Source organism: Panthera pardus, unplaced genomic scaffold (assembly GCF_024362965.1).
Source record: "Panthera pardus isolate Hobbes unplaced genomic scaffold, ASM2436296v1 HiC_scaffold_20, whole genome shotgun sequence".
NCBI lineage: Eukaryota > Metazoa > Chordata > Mammalia > Carnivora > Felidae > Panthera > Panthera pardus.
In genome coordinates this window covers 65,294,024-65,316,186 of record NW_026526766.1, presented here as the reverse complement: position 1 = coordinate 65,316,186, position 22,163 = coordinate 65,294,024, and the positions used below count along the sequence as shown (strand labels likewise).

The following is a 22,163-nucleotide window of genomic DNA, read 5'->3' as shown; positions in this document are numbered from 1 at the left end:
CCTGTAACAGTTTAAGTTCTATAAAAATTATGTGTATGGAAGGTTTGGAGGAATAAGGTCAATATGGCAGTTTGTATGTATTTTGTTTTGGAAATTTTTTTATTTATTAAAGTAACATTAGATACATAGTAAAACTTCAAACAGTATAAAGCAATATTAAATGTCCTCCTCTCCCCAAACCTGCTGTTAGCATGGTTATTCTAAACCACATGCTGAAATTTATTTCTTTCCAATGTGTCAGTTTTAAATACCAACTATAAACTTGCCTATGAAAGATTAAGAATTTATTTATCTTATTTCATCCCTACTAATTTTATTTATATGAGTACTTAATTCTTCAATTGGTTTCATTTTTATCTTTAGGTTTTATATATACACTCATGTATATACATACACATATATATACACATATATACATATATTACTATTTTGTCATCATATACTTTATTCCTTGATATCTACCATGTAAATAATTATAAATTTGAAGAACCTCATGCCCAGTGATTTTCAGGTAAACTAACTCATTGGTGGGCAGGGGAATGGGGCTGAATTGTAGTGTTGCCTATTTCTGTGGCTAATTTCAAGCTACTATCCTGACTGTACATTCCCTTTTATAATTACAATCATATTCAATGTTTTTCCTGTGGTTTGATGTTTTTAAAAAATCAATAAGCTGCATTTATAAAATTATGGTTATGCAAATGTTATTCAATATAGAACCAAATATTATGATTTCTCATAGAGAAAGAAACATAATCCTGATAGGAAATAAAGTAGATCATCAAATAAACTAGAATTTTCAAGTTCTAATTGTATTTTAGAAATAATTAAATCTAGGGGCACCTGGGTGGCTCAGTCGGTTAAGCGGTTGACTTCAGCTCAGGTCCTGATCTCACAGTTCATGGGTTCCGCCCCACATCGGGCTCTGTGGTGACAGCTCAGAACCTGAAGCCTGCTTTGGATTCTGTGTCTCCCTCTCTCTCTGTTCCTCCGCTGCTCAAACTCTGTCTCTGTCTCTGAAAAATAAATAAATGTGAAAGAAAAAGAAAGAAAGAAAGAAAGAAAGAAAGAAAGAAAGAAAGAAAGAAAGAAAGAAAGAAAGAAAGAAAGAAAGAATTAAATCTATCATTCTGAAGGAGGAGGTGATTCTTCCAAAATTGAAAAATGAAAATACAAGGTAGCAGGAACAACAGATAACAGAAAATGTGTGCTACCTTTTACACAGTTTTGATTACAGAAGCATGCTGTCTTGCAAAACACTTTGAAGGACATCCAGAAGTCTTCACATTATTAAGGGTTACCACCAAAAAGAGAACAGACAGAAAATTATTTCCTACTCATATTAAAATGACCCTACAAAGGAAACAACCAGAAAAATGGACCTAGATTCCTAGCAGGAATTTGAGTGATGTGAAACAAAGTGGAGACAGATTTGTGGTTTTGTATAAGCATGTAAAATCAAGCCTTCTTGCCTGAGAAATTATTGGCAACTGCAGACTTGTTGCTTCTCCAAGTACATGTAAATACTCAGATGCAAAATTGCCTGTCTTCTCTGACTCATATTTTCTACTGGTTTCCACCATTTGTTGGAACAACACAAGTTTTTGTGGTGATTAAAATGTTTTATTTCTTCACTGTTCAATTTTCTTCATTCATTCAACAGTAGTCACTAGCCACAGGTGGCTACGAAGCAACTAGGAAAGAAATATTTAACTTTAATTTTAATTCCATTTTCGTGAAAAGCCACATGTGACTAGTTGACTATGTACTGGCAGTGCAGTTCTTAAAAAAGCTATAGACAAAGGAAAGACAGAGATGCCTCCACTGGGGACTCTACAGTTTGGCCTGGGAATGAAACAATCTGCTCATCTCTTACTTAGAAAGTCCTCTTTGGTCTGGAGGTCTGGGTCACATAGCAGAAAATAAGAGAGTTGGCAATTTAGTGACATTAAATCTGTGCTACAGGAGGCTGAATATTCTAACCATGAAAATCAAATCATTTCATTCTCTTTCTTGCTCAGTGTCATGATACATTTTGTGTTGGTTCATATTTGGGCTTTGATGTTCTTGCATGTATCCCTTTGTTATTTCTGGAGATTCTAAATGCTTTTGCTTTACCTGCTGGGCACAAGAACCATATGCCTTCAAACTGTTAAGAGCTTCCAGCTGATTTTTTAATGATATATTTTTGTTTGTTTGTTTGTTTGTTTTAATGTTATATGTTTAATGGACTCCACTTTTCATGAAGATCCTGTGAATTCCTACACTCATTTCAGCCTCTGCTTTCTTTACCTGCTCAATAGCTGACATCTTGGGTTTTCTTGTCATATTCTTGAATTCATTCATTCATACATTCAATAAATATTTGTTGAATGCCTACTAAATGCCAGATACTTTCATAAATATTGGGAAATCAGCAGTGAACAAAACCAAGTCCCTGAACTCATATTCCATTAAGGGAAGCTACCAGGGTAAACAAATAAATAAAAATAATATACCAGGCAGGGAAAATAAAGCAGAGTAAGGGGGATAGAGAATGCTGTGGATGGAAAAAGGTATGTTGCTATTTTACAGGTTGGTCACGAAAGGCTTTAAGATGGCATTTAGCACAGAGGCCTAAAAGGAGAAAGAAGAAAGCCATGTGAATATTAGGTAAAGAACATAGCCCAGCAGAGGGAACTGCAAATGCAAATGTTCCCAGGTGAGATTTGTGGGGGTGATTAGTTGAGCTCTTTGTCCATGGAAAGGGTTTGTCAACCTGTCCTAATCTGTGTGAATGGGAGAGCACAGGCAGGACACCTTTTAAAGAAGGTTTTAACTCTAGGGCAGGAACACCTTTGTTTGAGAAGGAAGATCATAACTGCATGCTGATTCAGTGTGTGTGTGTGTGTGTGTGTGTGTGTGTGTGTGTGTGTGTGTGTGTGTTAGAGGTGGGTGATGTAAGAAAAGTCACCTGGATGTCTGGCAACAGTTCTTTAATTACTTGGACTTCTCCATCATGACCCAGTTGAATTCTGGGTTCACAGTTTCCTCTGCAACCACAGGTTTTCTTTGTGTTCTAGACTATGCTTTCTTGGTTCTGATTTATCAAACAAAAGAATTCATACTGCTTTTCATATTATAAAAAAATGCCTCAGTATATGTGTTTGCTGATGTCTTCATTTTCAGATTGGGGCTATATATAGGTTGTTCTCTACTAACAATTTTAATAGGATTTTGGAAGGAGAGTAAATTTACGTAGCACCTCAAACTTGAAATCAGAATTCTTATGGGCTGTTGTGGCTGGAGTCCAAGACAGAGCAGACTGTATGGGATAGTCCTGAGTAGGCCATCGCAGGAGGAAATTATTAGAGATCAGTCTTTATTTCTATGTTCTGAGAGTCTTACTATGTGAAGATGGCAGTAGCTGGGCTGTTATGGTTTTGTTATTGGTAGTATGCTAAAATTTGATATCGTAAGGCTATAAATCAGGGGCCTCACAGACTGAGTGACTTGTGGAGGGTCCATAGGACGTAACATAATAGATAAGGTTGGGGATACAGACATCAGTAACAATGGCTTATCAACATCAGCATGAAATGGGTATTTCCCTCAAAATACAAAGACATCTCACATGAGAAAGTGTGTTCTAAAGAGTCTTGGTGTATAGTTTAACAAGATTATGTTTTAATGTCTTTTACTTATCTTTCCTAAAATGGGAGGGATCTTGAGGAAGGCTAGTCTTGTAGTTAAAAGTGAAGACTCCAGAGCCATATTTAGAGGGGTTGAAATCTATCAGTTAAATGCAATAACATGTTAAATAAGCAGTAGCCTGCAGACCTGAAACACTAGGAGCCAGAAATGGCTCAATTAAATAAATGTGTATTGATTATCATTATGTGGCAGGCCCTGTGCTGGTCCCTGAGGCCAGAGAGACAGGAAATGTATTTTTCTGTATATAGGGACTTCACAGCTGGATAGGGAAATGGTAGCATAAAGAAATGATTACTACTGTCTAAATTTTCTAGGTCAAATTCAAGAATAAAGATATGATGTCAAAATCATATAAATGTACCTTCACCATTAGAATATGAGCTATCTTACATGTATGTTAAACTATGCTTTCAAATCACATATCAGAAGCTATGTAACTCAGAAAAGTGCTAGTACATGATAGGAATAAATGGAACTGAATTAAAATGTAAGAGACTATTAACAGTATTACTAACAAATTTGATAACATAGTGAAAATATCCTAAATACTAAAATAAAGGAGGTAATTTAGAGAACTCCCCCTCACTTTACAAATAAAGAAACTGTAACCTGGAGACTTATCTGGGAAAGACCTAGAATGTAAGGCTGGATGCAAACTTTCAGTCAGAAGTTCTTTTCTATTGTAGGTGAATGATAAAAAAAAATCTCAGATAAGTCTCCCACAGCACACACAAAAGCACAGAAATTAATTTTATCAAGTCACAGCACCCATAATAATAGGAAGTTCCACTTCTCTTGACTTCTTTAATTTTAACCAATTATCCATTAATTCAAAAATATGAAGAGAGGTATCTATTCCAGACCCTAAACTAAATGCTGGAGATGTAACTGTTGCCCTCATAGAATTCATGGTCTAGTAGGGAACATAGCTGAAAACAGTATAATAATAATATATTATTATAATATAAATATACTATAATTTTTACAGTTATATGTACCCACATATATATATATATACACACATATATATGTATAGTGTATATATGTATATATATATATATATACATATATATGTATAGTGTATATATGTATAACAAATAATATAATTGCCAGGTAACTATAAAAAGAAATTATTACTCTATATGTATCATGGAAAACAGGACCGAGGGTAATTGTGTAGCCAGTAAAGGTTGTAAAGAGGTTCCCTTGATCATGTTGCTGAAGAATGAGTAGGATCCTTCAAGGGGTCCTGGGAGGCAGCTAACCTAGGTTAATGTGCCTTCCTTCAGATGTTTTCATAAGCTTATCTCAACATGAAGGGATTCAGAGGTCTAATTTTGTTACCTCCTGGGCTCCACTTGCTGTTCTACTCACTGAGACACTTGTTCTTGACTTGTGCACTTGAAACACTGCCTCAGCTCTACCATTTGCTATTTTCCTGGCTGCAAAGTGATGGGGATGTTGGATTTATATCATTGCTACTTTTATCTATTTACATATTTTTCTGCTCACTAGGAATGGGGTTGTGGTGGATAGGAAGTCAGTTAAACTTTACTAAAAATGTGCTGTGGAGAATTGGCTATATTATTTTGCTGTTAAAAAGGGGAGGAGATGGAGCACCTGGATGGCTCAGTCAATTGAGTGTTGGACTCTTGATTTGGCACAGGTCACAATCTCCCAGTTCATGGGATCAAGCCCCACATCAGGCTCTGCACTGATGGCATGGAGCCTGTTTGGGATACTTTCCATCTCTCTTTCTCTCTCTCTCTCTCTCTCTCTCTCTCTCTCTCTCTCTCTCTGCCTCTCCCCTGCTCTCTCTCTTGTTCTTAAAATAAATAAATAAGGAGAACTACAAGGTACTCGGCCTTTGGGAATATGGCTTACAAATAAATTTTCCGTTGCAAATATCCCCACTTCTTCTTCAGGAGAGAAATCAGAATGGAAGACGTGATCCCAGTTGCAAGCTCACTTGAAACTATAAAATGTGCCTGTTGCAATGAACTCAGACTACTCAAGATGGGACAGTGATTATTTTGAAAGGGGAGAATTTCATTTTAAAATGAGTATTGATTTCTTTTATTATTAGAACAAAACATGCACACTGAGTATAATACAGAAAATTATAAGGAGGAAAGCAAAATTACCCAGCAATCCCATCTTCCTGGGTTAGTTACATAGATAACATTGTGGAATATTTTCTTAACATCTTTCTACTAATTATATGACATTATATTTGGAAGAAAAAATAAGCCACTTGACATATTGAAGTTTTTTAATAGAATCCAGTTCTAATAGTAAAAAGCTTTGTTATATTTTCTATTTCATTTGCTCAAATTATCTGCCCTTCTTTGGATTTTCTGAGCAGTAAGCAGAAGCTACTTCCTTTCTCTTTCCAATGCATTTCTGTCACTATTTTCTCAGCTCACTTTTCCCCTCTTTCTCTAAGCTTGTGATCATCATGTTACTCTGCATCTTTCAGGTTTCTGTCTTTGTCTTCCATGATACCTCAGTTGAGTCAAAACTCTCTCCTACTAGAAGAATTTTCATAAAACAATATTAATAATAAGATAGAGAATTGATATTTGAACCTGAATAAATTAGCCTCTTCTTAGAATATTACAACCATGAACGAGAACAAGGGCATATAGAGCTTTTGGATTGTTATATTACACAGAGATATATAGTGCCAATTATTTAAATCTTGGGTAACCTTACACTTTTAGATCAAAGGACAGATGAAAATTTAGCTCTACCTCAGTGGGATACCATCTTGAGATAGAAAAATAGAAAAGGAAAAATGGTAAGAAGTTGGAAATACAGATATACATAAAATAGAATTCTTGGAAAGCTACAAACGCTTCAAATAAAGAGTCCTCATTAAATTACTGAGTAAAACATTATTCATGCTGTTGTGATTAGGGTAACCTTAGGTGTAGCACTCTTCAGAGAACTTATCGTTAATAAAACCATAATGGTGAGGTTGTTAACTAGAAATTATCATATTAGTTATTTCTGAGTTTGGCATATCAGAGTCTTGGCCATGCTTCTAAAACAATGATTAACAAATAGTGTGTTCAACAAATATTTGTTGAACAAATGAATGAATACTGTATTGAATTTGGAAGTGTTTGATCACTTGTAAGATTAAGTCTATAGGAGGCAGAATTAATACTCAGCATTGAAGTTTGCTACAAGTATCAGCAATAAGACAACCCTCATTGTCATTTCAAAGTGTAGGAACAAAAGTCAGGACAGTACTAAATAATAAACTAAAATTGAGTGGCTAGGATGCTGGAGGCAGGAGTAGAGCCAACTTCTGGGGGAAAATAAGATGGTAGGATCCCCACAGTATTGAGGATATCAAGTGGTCACACTGTGTACTTCAGCCAAGCACAATGCCAGGAACAGATTGTTGCTCAGTAAGTAAGATTTGTTAAGTGGGTGAATAATGAACTCTAACCCAGAAGAGTGGGTGGGCACCCACATAAGGGTGTATGGGTGTGGGGGTGTGTGTACTCAGATATATCAGTCACAAGGCAGCAAGGGACCTAATGAGTAATTGTTGTTATAGCAATTTTCATAGGTTTAGTTATGCATACAAAAGATTTCACCTTAGACTACCTCAAATGGCCTAATATCTCCTCACAGATAGACAGAATCGATTCCAATCACTTGGGGTAATGTTGATAGACTTCACCCCAAAGCAGAAATAGTGCATGGTCTACTTATTTAAACAGTTTTACCTTGTAAAAATTCAAGATTTAAGAAATAAATGGTGCAAGTAGTATTTGTGTTTTTTTTTTTCTTTTTCTTTTCTATAACATTGAGCAGTAGGCTCAAGGGATAGTACAGATTGGTATTATTTTCACTTTATGAACTGGTCTTTACAAAAATCTATGGGGTCAGTTTTATATCCCCTTTATTAGTTGGAAAAATTGGTGTTCATTGAGTGAACTCAATGCTTTCCAAACTTTATGTGTATGAGAATCAGAAAATCTTGTTAAAATGCAGATTCTGATCCAGCAGGCTCTTGTGGCATGGGTGTATGTATTTTTTTTCTAATTTTTATTTATTTATTTTAAGAGAGAGAGAATGCAAGTGGGAGAGAGGCAGAGAGAGAGAGAGAGAGAGAGAGAGAGAGAGAGAATCCCAACCAGGCTCCACACTGTTAGTGCAGAGCTCACTGACAGGGTAGATCCCATGAACTGTGAGATCACGACCTGAGCCAAAATCAAGACTCAAGACACTTAACCGACTGAGCCACTCAGGCAGCCCTGGGTGTATGTATTTCTGTGAAGCTACCAGGTGATGCTTTGTAGCTGGTCCAACTACCTTCCTTGAAGTAACAAATAACTAAGAGACTCACTCAAGGTGACAAAGCTAAAAATGTTAGGACCAAGATTTGAACTCAGCTCTTCTTATGGTAAATCTGAGACCAAAAACCATGGAGTTAGAATTCTGTTTCCCAAAAGATAAGAAAACAAAGATTAATGAGAACCTATCACCTTCTTGACACTGTCTCACACCCTTTGAGCAGGAGAGAAAATCCTAATTACTCTGATAGGAATCAGGAGACTGTAATAGGAAACCTACTCTTCTCTCCTTGAGATATTTTCCAATAAAACTTCCAGATTTCACTTGCTATTATTGATTAACCTGCTCTTGTCAAAGTTGTCAATGATTTCCTTGATTTTAAAAACAATGGACAGGGGCGCCTGGGTGGCTCGGTCGGTTAAGCATCCGACTTCAGCTCAGGTCATGATCTCATGGTCCGTGGGTTCGAGCCCCGGGTCGGGCTCTGAGCTGACAGCGCAGAGCCTGGAGCCTGTTTCAGATTCTGTGTCTCCCTCTCTCTGTGACCCTCCCCTCTTCATGCTCTGTCTCTCTCTGTCTCAAAAATAAATAAATGTTAAAAAAAAAATTTAAAAAAAAATGGACATTTTTTTAACTTGACAACTCAGGAGTATTTGACACTGAAGATCATTCCTTTTCCTCCTCCCTTGATGTCTGTTTTAATGCTCCATTTGTGTTTTACCTCTCTGGCTGCTTCTTCCTAGTCTCCTGTGGAGGGTCCTTTTCATCTGCCCCTCTTTCTTGTGTTTCCTGAGTATTGGTTCTTGGACCCAGCCTTAATTTACTTTGCCCTCTTTCCCTATGGGATCAATGTTTAACCCTTCCATAGAATTCAACTTTCACCTTCAAGTTTTAACCTCCAGATTATACCTTTAGCTTAGATCTTTATACTCCAGATCTTTATACTTATTAAATATCTATAGCCCAATTTATACTTATTAAATATCTATAGCCCAAAACTAAACTGAATTAACTCATCTTTTTCCCTTAAATTATTTTTTTTAATTGTGTCATATCTTTGGTAAATCCATCCACCTGGTTGCCCTCTTCACTTCCTCTTTTACTTCCTACGTTCACTTCCCTTCCCTCTTACTTTCTACATTTAATCTAATTTTATAGATTGATTCTCCTAAATGGCTTTCAAATAACTTTCATCCCTCCACTTGCACAACATCTGCCTATTTCAGATTCATATCTCATTCCTTGATCATTGACAAACGCTTCTAACCTCTGGCCTTATTTCTTCCTAATCCATTTTCCACACTACTTCTAGAATAATCATTCTAAAATACTAATGTGATTGTGTCACAATCTTGCTTAAAGTGCTCCCCTTTGTTTTAGTATAGTTGGTAAATTCCTTAAGTAACATTGAAAGTACAATATGTACCTTTCTACTTTTCCTGATCATTGCCCATCATTGATATCCTTCTCCTAATGAACAAGACCATAAGCATCCTGGCCTACTTTTAGTTTCTCCATATGGCATGCTTTGTCATATATTTATGCCTTTCTGCTATCAATCTTTTTAGAACCACCAGAACACTCAATGACCATTTTCCAAGCTAACCTCAATATTCCCTCTATGATACCACCTCTTCAAGGAAACTTTCCATAATTCTTTCAGGCTAGGTGTTCTCCTCTTATATGTACTAACATAGCACCCTGGTTTATATCTTAGCACTGACTACACTGTATTATTTATTTGAGTCCTTTTAGAGTATGAGCATTCTGAGGACAGCAATTGTGTCTTGACTTCTGAATAACCAGAACAATGGACAGAGCCTGGAAGTTCAATTAACTTTTGCTGATGAGTGATGTTGGGAAAAAGCCACTTTCTTGACTAATTAGTCAAGGGTTTCCTTTCAGTGTTTCACCATTTTGCAGGAATCATACATTCTAAAATCACAGATCTTAATGAGTGATTTAAGCTTAATTTCTTTAAGCTTATGAGCTTAATTTCTTTAAGCAGTACATGACCCGACACATCCTGTTAAAAACATTCAATAGTAAAGGACTCTCACTAGAAAATATCATTTTATCATTTACAAGAGGTCTAATTATCACACTGACAAGAAGATTAGACTGGGTTTCCTTCACTCTTAAATTTTACCCAGTAGCACACTCTTGGCAAAGGGAGTGAATGGATCTCAGGCTAGTTGCTTTAACTCCTTTCTCCCTAACTTTATGTCAGGATGGAGTGATCCTCTATTCATGATAGAAAGACAAAATAAATGCCTTGAATGGAGACATAAATGGAGGTGGTGTTCCTGTGGATTGGGGCTTGTTCTTATTTTCCAGAATCTTTTTGGTGAATGCATTTTTATTTTCATAACACAAGCAAAACAGTTAAAATTATCAAATTAACACCTGTTCATTTAAAAAGATTCAAAAAATATAATGCATTCAGAGAAGAGATAACACAAATCACATATAATCTTACATTTCTGTAATAGATTGTTAAAATTTTGATGTATATCTTTCCAAAATAAATGGGATCACATTATATATGCTGTTATGTATTTTTTGAAATCAATTATGTCATTCATCTACTTTATAACATGTGTCTAAGCATGTTGTCAAATCAAAATTATTGCCATGAAAAAATATTTTATTTCTATTCAAGAGATTTCAAAATGCAGAGTGGCAAATAGAGTAGAATACTAATTACTATATATTATCTTTAGGGTGTTATGAAAATTGGAAATTGCCAACCTTATTTTTTTTTGTATGTTTGCACAAAACATTTTAATTATGTGAAAAATTTATGGAAATAAAGCTGTGATGTTCAAAATGCTAGCCATTTGCCACATGTGGCTACTTAAATTTAAATTAATTAAAATAAAACAAAATTAATAATTTTTTACTGCAATTGCACTAGCCAGATTTCAAGTGCTTAATAGCCACATATTACAAGTGCTTCTAGCATTAGAGGGCACAGATATAAAATATTTCCATCATCACAGAATGTTCTATTGGGGAGTGTTGGTGTAGAGTTCTAATATATATGTTACAATTTAAGTTTAACAATTTGTTGAGCATCAAGTATGTGTCAGATGTTATGTTAGACACCTTCCGCTTTTCTAGTGGTATTTTACTTAATACTCCCCAAAAGTTGTGGGATAAATAGTTGCCATACCTACTTTTCAAGTTAAAAAAAAAAATGGAGGCTCATGGAAGCAAATTGACTTGATTGTAAGGGTTGGAAGTCAGTTGTAATCCTCATGAAAGTGTACTGATTTGATTAAAAGGGTTGGAAATCAATTATAATCTGTCCAACATCACTGTGTTAGTATCTGGTCAGCTGGGGCACTTGGTCTCATGGTACATAAGCTGCTGATTTCCCATATGAGAATTGCCAGGAAAGTCACCCCTTTGAATTCCATGTTGAGAATCAACTTGGAGACAAGCATCTCCATTCACTCAGTTATTCTTTATGGCCACACTCCCTTTAATTGAGCTGTACAGTTGGGCTGTGGCCCTCAGCCATTCTCCTAAGGTCTTAAAGTCCACGATTCTCAACATTACTCACAAAACCCATCACAATTTTGTCTGAACTCTCTTGCATCATTTCCCATTCTCTACTTCCCAGCCTTGTGCCAGTCATGTCAAGTAATAATTCCCAAAGGAGGTATCATGTTTCCCATGTCTTCAGATAACTCATTCACTTGAACTGAAAGCTTCTTTTACTCTTTTCAACCTATCTAAGTATTGATGGTTTTTAATACTCAGCTCAGGTCCTGACTCCCCCTAGATGCTTTGCCTTAACCACAGAATATGACTTAGAAATCCTTGTAATTTAGGATTTCTTATTGTGCCTTGTTATTTTTAATAAATCACACTTACCACAGTGTGATCACTGATTAACTTGTGTGTTTCTCCATTGACTATAATCTCCTTGAGAGTAAGGCTTATATCTTATTCTGCCACAATACCACATATAGGTTTAAATGTTCAATTTTGATAATTAAACAACTTTTTTTCCAGGTATGAGATATCATCTGAAGATACAGAAGCAGAAGAAGAGAGAGTCCTCTCTTAGACAAATATACCTCAAAGGATTAGTCTCCATCTTTCCTTCACGTCCCACATCTTCTCTAAAACAGGTAAGGACAGTCACCTGTCTTTGATGGTCCTTATACTAAGATCATCTCTAGGAATACCGTGGCTGCTTGTTTCAGAATATGGGGGAAAAGAGGACAAGCACCATATAGAAGAGCCTGTAGCTGCCCAAGAAAGTACAGCCAGCACACTTTTCTCGTAACTTTGTCCCCTTCCAAGGCTGGAGGTGGAGCTCTTTTCACGTGCATCAGAGGGAAGCTGCTTCTTCTTCCCATCCCCCAACTGCCAGCCATGCTGTCTGAATCATTTGAGAAGTCCTCTCCACTCCTTCATTAACTCTCCTATGTGCCATATAGGGCTGGCTTGTGGTGACACCTGCCATAATGTGTCATCAGCTGACAGGCAATCACTTCGTAGAGGGTATTGCTCTGCTACAGAACACACATCAGATTGACACACTGCCTCTCCCTGATAGGGAAGAACAATTCTTCTACATCCTCAGGTAAAAAAAAAAAGTGGTATAAAATGCCAGGCTCCTGTAGCAATATGATGTGCATAGGGACATTATAAACATGAGAGTTTTTATAACTGTCATTCACCTTCCTGGCCTTGGGATATGTGACATGGTTGTGACAATCACTTGCCCTCATCTCAAGCATATTCATTTATCCATGCATTTATTTATTCATGTATTCAACAAATTTGGGGGGTACTTTCTAAGATTTAGGTACTTGCTGGAAGTTCCAAGGGGATACAGGGGTAAACAAAACATGGTCCCTGACATTAAGAACATCTCATTCAAGCAGGAGACACAGGCACATAAACATGATTATAATGTAATGAGACAGGGGCTTGTAAAAGAGTCAGACATGAAGTACTGTCAGGCAGAGCACAATGGAAAGAGCCATTTATGAAGCCTGAGGGAATCAGGGAATGTTTCAAGGAGAAATGAAATAGGAGTTGATTTTTGAAGGAAAATGACATTTCATGCGAGCTGGGTAGGGAAGTCCTTCCTGGCAGTGGCAATAACAGGTGCAGAGGAGGTAGGTGTAAAGGGGTGTGAACCACAGTGCCCTGTTGCTGGAGCATGAGATAAGCAAGTGAGAGTCCAAGGAGATGGCATCAGACATGCCTTTGGGGAACATAGTATGTAAGGCCTTTGACAGTCTCATGTTGACAGTGGCTGGTCATCAGCTATTTAGTCAGGGTGGAGCACAGAGATTTTAAGGTGAATGCTTTCCAACTGAATCAGGAAAATAATAGGCTTTTAAAACTTCTGTAGTTCCCCCTTGTTTATTTTTATCTTTGTCTGTATGTGTTTTCATAATGATGAAAAACTCTAAAATACACACATAAAAGTCCTGGTGGTTTACTTTTGTGAGTAGCATGAGAAGAGGGGAGCTTGGGAGACTAGATCTCACTTCATAGGGTAAGGCAGTTCACAGCAGCATAACAGAAAAAAAAAAGAACAAGGAAGGAAGGAAAGCTGAGAACCATGGCGTTAGTGGAGTAAGGGAAGACGGGTCCCAGAGACACCAATCTGAGACAGAGAAGTGGTCAAGTGTACTTGTAGCCTAACTGGCTGATCCCTCTCCCAGGGAAGGCTGATCTGGTGTCAAGGGACTATTGCAGGGTAAGGGTCTAGAGGGCATGCAATGCATATATAAGGAAAAAGCCATGAGGTGAGGTTAGAGAGACATGGAAAACACTAGAAATGGCAGACGCATCTAAGCAGGTAGAGGTTGATTGCTTTGCTGATTGTGTATTTGCTTAGACAAGATATGCCCAGTAAAACTTGTGTATGGGCATAGAGAGGTGGATAAGAAATGTATTATCAATAAGATAACCACGTGGGTCTTCCTTTTGTCCCTGAAAAGATATGGCCAACCCTAAAAGGTAGGCAGGCTGTCTAAGATTATGCCAGGTGCTAGCAGCAAAGGTACTGAGATCAGACAGGAAGGAATAAGTCTAAATCTCAGCTCTACTGCCAAATTATGAAATAGGCATGAAAATACCTTTCAGCATGATTGAGACGACTATCTGAAATAATGTATGTAATTTAGCTCATTTCCAGGCTTTCAAAGAATGGAGCTGTTATTTTACACAGTTTGTATGTTTTCTGTGTAGCACAGTACTGGGCCCTCAAGAAACTTAGAAATATTCCTTGGCATGATTTCTCTTGGTTTGCAAGTGCACTGGAAGTTTAAATTAATCTTTTGCAAGTATAAGGCACACGAAGAGTTATCACCAGTTGGTATTGAAGGAGATAGTCATTTGTCAGTAATATTGACCCAAGGAAAACCAGTCAGGTGTAAAGAGGCATCACTTTGAATTGATGTGACAAATGAAGCTCCATCATTTGAATGAGGAGACAGTAATAGGGTCACTGGATCTTGTGGGCCTAATCTGACACAAGTTAAATAGTCATTGCAATCCCAATACACAAGATTCCTTAGTCATCTGTACAGTTAGGGGTTGGGGATATGGGTTGCTGCTAAGAGTAGAGGTAAAATTTGTGCACCTCGGGCATGAAAACCTGAAATAGAATGACTACTTAGAAACAAACTGAAGGATTTGAAAAAGGCAGGAAATAGGTATCAGTGTCCCAACAAAAATATTAGTACACTTAAAACTATTTCTTTGAATATATACATCACTTATCTGTTAAAATGATTTGCTGATAAACCTTAAGTGTCCATCTCTGAAAGCCAGCAAATCTTATTTAAATTTAACCAAGAGCAGGCAAAATTTTGACAAGCTTCTATTCTTCCTTCAGCATTCAAGCTTATGTTTAATTCAGTGTTTCATCATTTGCAATGAAATAAACTTCTTCATGCTATGAAAAATTTACAAAATGTGAAGCAAAGGGAGTGTATTTCAGGTACACAATGATATTAGCTGCTCAAAAAAAATTGTTCATGTAAGGCATGAACTTACACTTGTGTATTGAAGAGGGAGATAGGAGATAATATTAGAAGCTAAAGAAACAGAAAAGTGTATATTCAATTTCCAGAACCCCATATACAAATTGGAGTCTTACTGTCTGCCCAGCATTGTTCTAGAGACTGTGTAGATAGTGCACCTCCAATCTGCTGGTTTCCCCTGCCTCCTTTCTCTCACCCGCAATTCTGCCACAGTAATATGAATAAAATGAATATTTATGAAATTAATATGTAGTTCTAACACCGAATTTTAACTTCTTAAGGTCCCCCTCCTTTCTTCTCCTTCTCCTCTTTGTCCTCCCTCTCCCCCTCTCTCCCACCCCTTGCAGCAGCAGGAAGCTGTGAACTCTGGGAGAAGTTCAGCTGTAGTCAGCTCCACCACCATCAGTAGTGAATGCTCTCCTGGCTTCATTAACACCACCTCGTTTCTGTTCTTACAGTCCTAGGAACTTCCCATAGTTTCTAATCTCAGTATTACTTCCTCTTCCCTTTTACTTTCTCAACTCTTCAAGCACTTTGGAAACATGTTCTATCAAAGTACCTCTATTCGAAATACACAGTGTGGTTTCTATTTTTCTCGTTGGACCCAGATTAACTCAAGGTCTTATTAGCCCATGAGTATACATGAAGTCAGAGTAGCAATCATAGCACAAAATATGTCTTTCCTATCATCTACTCTTGCAGATCTTCGCCACCTGCCACATTTCTCTCACTCAAGTGTAATGAGGGTCAATAGGTAGATCTCCTGTGTGCCAATTTGGTTGAGCAGAACCACTACATTGCTGAGTGTTCTGGGCGTCTGCCACCTTATATCATGCCTCCCAGTCTCCATCATTGCTCTGTTGGAGCGTTCCTGGGTACTGCCACTCGTGCCAAAGCACTGCCATATGCTCCTCTGCATACAACATCATGTCTTTTCACATGGGAACAAAGCAACATTACTTGTGTCGCTGGAAATCAGACTCCCTCACAAAAATAACTCCTTCAACTCTGGTCTAAAACCCCAAGTTGGCATAGAGGAAGTGATAATTGAGGGTGCTGAGCGAGACCTGTGGGGCACCTAGCTAAATCTCAGTCTATCGTTCAGTGAGATATGGTTGCATGGTCATCTCTCCAGAAGTGAGTAGCTGAGAGGGAGGCCATGTGATGGGGTCTCAGAGGTGATGATCTCAGGTAGCCTAGGGGTGGACGAGGGCAGTGGCACTGAGAAATGACAGGTGCATGTTTTTAAACAAATAATATATAAATGAATTGAATTTTAAAATGCACCCCCACACCTCCAAAGTTATTCTTCATTAAACACTTTGGAACTCTTCATTGAGCTCCAGCAAGAGTTATTCCTGACCTCATGTGGCACCAAGGTAGCCACCAGGCCTTCCTGCTTGGAGAGATAAGGATGTGTGGTGCAGAGATTCAATTTCAGGGAAAAAAAGAATTAACAAAATTTTTTCTCTAACCAATAAGAATTTGTGAGAAATCAAAATGTCAACAATTATGTTTGAAAACAGTTTTTTCCAGAAATTTTTTTTATTGAGATATATTTTATATACAATAAATGTACTCATTTTCAGTATAGAGTTCAATGAACTTTGGCAAATACATATAGAACAGTGGAATCACCTCCAAAAGTTCCTTCATTCCCTTCCCAGTAATTCTCCCTCAATATAACAACTAGTCTGATTTCCTTCACTTTATATTAGGTTTTCCTGGCTTAGAATTTCATACACATGAAAAAATACAGTATTTCTCTTTTGTGTCTGGCTTCTTTCACCCAACCTTATGTCTATAAGATTCATAAACAGAGAAAGTAGTTTGTTCTCTTTCATTGTTAGGAGTATTCCATGATCCCATTGTTGTGTGTCTTTGTCAGTTCTTAATTAGACACCTGGGCTATTCCCAGTTTTTTTGCTATTATGCATAAAACTAATATAAAAAAGTGAAAAGAAATAAAAAAGAAAAGCCCTATATTAGAGTACAAGCTACCCTGGTAGGACGAAACAATCCCAATACATCGTGGCTTCTGCATGATAGAAGCTTATTTCTGCTGATGTATATTCTAGAAGTGAAGAGCCCAGGGCTGAGGGTGGCTTTGTTCCCCCCAGGTTGATGGACTAGCTCTGCCATCCTCAAAACATGAATTTGATCTTTATATCTGAGGTGGCCATCCAATCATTGTCATTTCCCAGACAAAGGAAAAAGGAAGAGAGTATCCAAAATAAGAAGCTTTGCTTAAGAAAGTGACTGGAGGTTATATTACGGACATCACAGCTGCATATATCCCATTAGCTGGAACTAATTCATGTGTCTACTCCTATTACAGCAGAGGCTGGGAAATTTGTCTCCAGCTGGACAACCAAATGCCCAGTTAAAAGTTTGGGGCTCAGGGAACACATGCAGATATGTGGGTTGTGGTCTGAAAAAGCGTGCCCTGCTGATAAGCTAGGGGAGCTGATATCCAACCCATGCTCTGCTCATCAAGACAGTGAGTCCCAGTCTATCTTCTTCACACAAAAGTTTGACAAGTCCTGTGTCCACAGAGCTGTCTCTGCCCCAAGGGCAACCTTTTTCTGATTTGTGCAAGGTAACTCTTTAGGCTAAGTGGCAGTTCTGGAAACTCCTAATAGAAGATATTAACAGCCCATACCAGAGACTCTCTCTCTGTAGGGTTCATATCCAGTTCTTGGGACTGAGCAAAATAGGAAGAAGTTAGGAATAAACACCATCCTTTGTTTTGCAGCTTTCTCTCTCTCCTATGTGAGTGCCACACCAAAATCTTCCCGTTTCAACCTAAGATAGGAGCTTGGCTAAAAATTAGCAGGGGCGCCTGGGTGGCTCAGTCAGTTAAACATCCAACTTTGGCTCAGGTCATGATGTCCTGTTCATTTGGGTTCGAGTCCTGCATCAGGCTCTGTGCTGACATCTTAGAGTCTGGAGACTGCTTTGGATTCTGTGTCTCCCTTTCTCTCTGCCCCACCCCTGCTCATGCTCTGTTTCTCTCTCTCTCAAATAAATGCACATTAAAAATTTTTTAATTACTTTTTGCAAATTGAGTACCTCTGATATCTTCCCCGCTATTACATTCATATCGTTTATCCTCACTATATATTACATATAAGGAAACTGAGACTCAGAGATTTTGGGTAAGTTAACTAGGAGCATATAGCTAGTAGGCAATTAGATATGAATTTGGTCCCAGGTCTATCTGACTCAAAAGCCATTGCTTATTTTATTATACTGCCTATTAAGTTACAAGCACTGGTACCTTGTGATAAAAAATGAACTACTTGTAATATGAACCTTTTTAATAGAGAGGTTTCAGGAAACAGGACATCACCAGGGCCACACTGTCATTGTGGTTTACACTTCCCATGAACTCTTTCCAATAAACATTTCATTTAAATTTAATAAAGTAGTTAATAAAGCCATAAAGGTTAATTACTAGTTAAGGGAAAAATATGACTTCACTTTGGTGAACATGTGAAAAATGAATCAACTTCGTTTTGCAGTTAACCCAGGATTATACAGGCAATAAAGCATGATTATGGATTTAACATGTTAATTCCCAGTAGATTTAATAGCGGTGCTATGAAGTACATGACCAATCGCTAACCCATCTGACAAGACTTCAGACAGCACTAATCAAGATTAAATCACTTGGCCCACATGTGGATGCAATATATCTTTCAAGATGAAATGACTATAATTTGTCATCATGGAGTTATTATAAATGCCGATAGGATGAAAAGTGGAGAAGGGAAAGTGGGGAACGCAATCTATGATCTCAATCTGACACCTCACTTTGGTAGCCATTTTTCGAAAAAAATAACCTTTAATTTTTTTCATAGCTTAAAGATTCTCTCTAGGGATGGCTCTAGTGGTTCATGATTTACTTATAATTTGTAGAATAAAGCAAAGCATCCACATCCCTTAAAATATTTTGCCTTTCCAAAAATAGACCATTGGCAGAGTCATCTTTTTGTAGCACTAATATCCTACATTCAACATCTCTTTCTGTTTCATCAGTGTTGCTTTAATTCTTGAGAAACAGAATCCTAAATAACAGTATATTTTGTTAATCACGGATTGTACTACCTGGTTACCATAAAGGAAAAATGGTACGTTGTTTTCATTACTTGAAGATTAGCAATAGGGATCTGAAAATGATGGGCCCTGGGCCAAATCTAGCCCACCAACTATTTTTGTTTATGAAGTTTTATTGGTACTTAGCCACACTCTTTCAATTATGTAACATCTTTGGTTGCTTTCATGCTACAATGACAGAGATAACTAGTTGTTACAGAGACCATATTCCTACAAAGCCTAAACTATTTGCTGTCTGAAACATGGTTATTTTTAGGGCCATCTGTCTCTCCCATTCATATCATGCATTTTAGACTTTGGTTCCCAATTTCCTTAAAGTCTCACATCAAAACTTCTCCCTCATAGTAGTGAGAATTAAATATAGGAACATGTGTTCTAATGAACAACGGGTGCTTACAAATATGAATTCATTGCTCCTTGCCCAACATGTTGCTGTTGTTTTAACAGGAGACAGTACGGTGTGATGGTTAAGAGCATGGACATTGGCTTCATACTGTTTGGAGTGAGAGCCAGCTCTCCCACTATTATCTGTATAACCTTGGGCAAGTACCTTAAGTCCTCTGTGCCTCAGTTTTTTTATCTGTAAAATAAGGATTGTAATAATATAACTTTCTCAAAGAGTTCTTTGTACAATTAAAAAAGGTAACACAAACAATAGGTTTAGCATAGTTCTTGGCACACAGTAAGCACCACACTAGTGTTAGCCACCACCACCACCATCAGTCATCATTATTATTATCATCATCACCATTAAAAGAGCTTAGATCATGCTGGAAAGAATTAGTCCATTTCCTACTGATTGAACAAGTGGTGTAGGAATTGTTAAATCTAAACAGCCCTGTGTTCAGCCCTGTGTTCGATCAAACTCTATGATCATCTACTTTTTAAAATCACAAATAATTTAGCTTTCCTGCTTTAGTTTCCACATTATGTAGTATAGGTTAAAAGAAAGACCTCATCAGTGAGTTGAGGATTAAACCAGCTAATATTTATGAAGGCTTCTGAAACTGTCCCCAGCACATTGTACGTACTCAATAATTGATAGTTTTCTCCTCTGCCTTTCTGTTCCCTTTTTGGTAGCCTGACCCTCCTGATTGTCTCCTACTTCCTGATTACTCATGCTCTAAACCCCAGTGATGCTCATCACATCACAATTGCCCATTTGCCTTCCTCTATTCTCTGCCTCTTCAATTCTTGTGTCCACACCAACCTGTGTCATTTCATATGCCAAGTTTTTAACAACAATAATGATAATAAATATTAGCAAACAGCAAATAGATATAAGTTTTATATTTATATGGCATTATTTCCATGTATTGTTTCAAGCACCTTACAAAAATTGACTCCTCATAACAACCCTTTGAACTAGGTACTATTATCCTCATTTATATATGATGAAGTTGAGGAACAGATGTTTTAAATAACTTGCCCGGGTTCACACAGCTCGTAAGTATAGAACAAGGATTTGAATCCAGACAGCCTGACCCTGGAGTCTATGCTTTTTGCCATGATGCTATAGTGCCTCCTAAAATGATTTCAAAATCATTTCATTTTGTTAAATCAATGTGCTCTAGTTAAATTTGTGTTTCCTAAAGCTTTCTTTGATCAGAGTTTGAGACTAATGGAGTTCATAAACATATTCTACCAATGCATTTCTGCCTGTGAATTTACATTCATGTATGTTCCCTGTATAGAATGGTCCATCTGCTTGTTATACATGTAATGTTAAAGTCACATAGTCTCTCTCTCTGTGTGTCTCCCTCTCTCTTTTAACAGTTTGGGTAAAATCATAATTTCCAGATGGAGTTCAGCCCTACAACTGTTATTTTCAAGAAGTGTTTCTCGAACTAATATACATATCAATCACTGAGGATAATATTAAAATGCAGATTCAGATTCAAGTTGGAGGCTGAGACTCTGAATTTCTATCAAGTAACAAGTGTCATTTTTTAAAGTTTATTTTGCAAGAGAGAGAGCACAAGTAGGGGAGGGGCAGAGAGAGAGAGAGGGAGAGAGGGAAAATCTCAAGCAGGCTCCATGCTGTCACAGCAGAGTCCAATGCAGGGCTCAATCTCACGAATCATGAGCCAAAACCAAGAGTTGTACACTTAACTGATTGAGCCACCCAGGTGCCCCTGAAAGTGTCATTTTAATACAGTACATAGAGAATTTCATATTAATACACAATGATTACATAAGGGCATCCTTTAGAGTCTCCTTGGTTGGGCACAGTTGACTTTTAGGCTTAATAGAGAAAAGTGATTAGAATAGATCACACTGGACTTCATGGTAGGGATCCTTTTTTAGTCACTGTTTCCTCAAGATGGCTCTTACAACCAATGACCTACTTAAATAAAACTTTGTTTTGTACCCTTTATCATTAATTAATTCATTTAGCACTCATTAAGTACCCATTACGTGCCATGCTGCTTCTTTTCTTGAAGAAGGTCTCTTTCTTGGGTCAGGGGAAGGGGGTGGGGTGGACCCAGACATGCATGATAAAAAGTCAAAATAAGTATTTTTGATGTTCCAATAGAAGTTTGTATGGGGATACAAAGGAAATTGTTCATTTGTAATAGCTTGATATTTGGGAAAATAATCAAGTTAGGCTTCAAAGAATTATCCCTTGAATGGATTCTAGAAAGTAAGTATTGTCTAAGAAAACAGTGAAACAAAGAATATTCTAAGCTAAGAACTCATGAAGAAGACAGTGGTTTGGCCTAACTGCCGAACCAGCATTCTACTGGTATCATTGTATCTTGGGACTTTGGATCACATTTGAAAAAGAAAAAGCAAAGAACATGATGCAGTAGACAGTAGAAATTGAGAAAGCATTAAATAGTGAAGCAGGGGAGAAATTGATGATTGCCTTGCTTCAGCAATTAGGCTGTTGCGTCTGTTCTTTGCTTGTTTTAACATCCAAGCACTATATTTCTGCTGAAGCATAGCACCTTATTCTTCTGAGTTCTCAATAAGTAAGTATATATGCAGAATCCTTATATTTCAAAATGTTTT

General features: G+C 37.3%; 1 long non-coding RNA gene across 1 annotated transcript in view; it reads left to right on the top strand.

Annotated features, from left to right (window-relative positions):
* The window catches only part of LOC128778622 (uncharacterized), a 257,752-nt gene that overhangs the window by 140,465 nt on the left and 95,124 nt on the right, over positions 1-22,163 (top strand). The window contains exon 2 of the long non-coding RNA XR_008424287.1: positions 12,031-12,149. This is a non-coding gene — a long non-coding RNA (uncharacterized LOC128778622). The remainder of the gene's footprint in view (positions 1-12,030; positions 12,150-22,163) is intronic.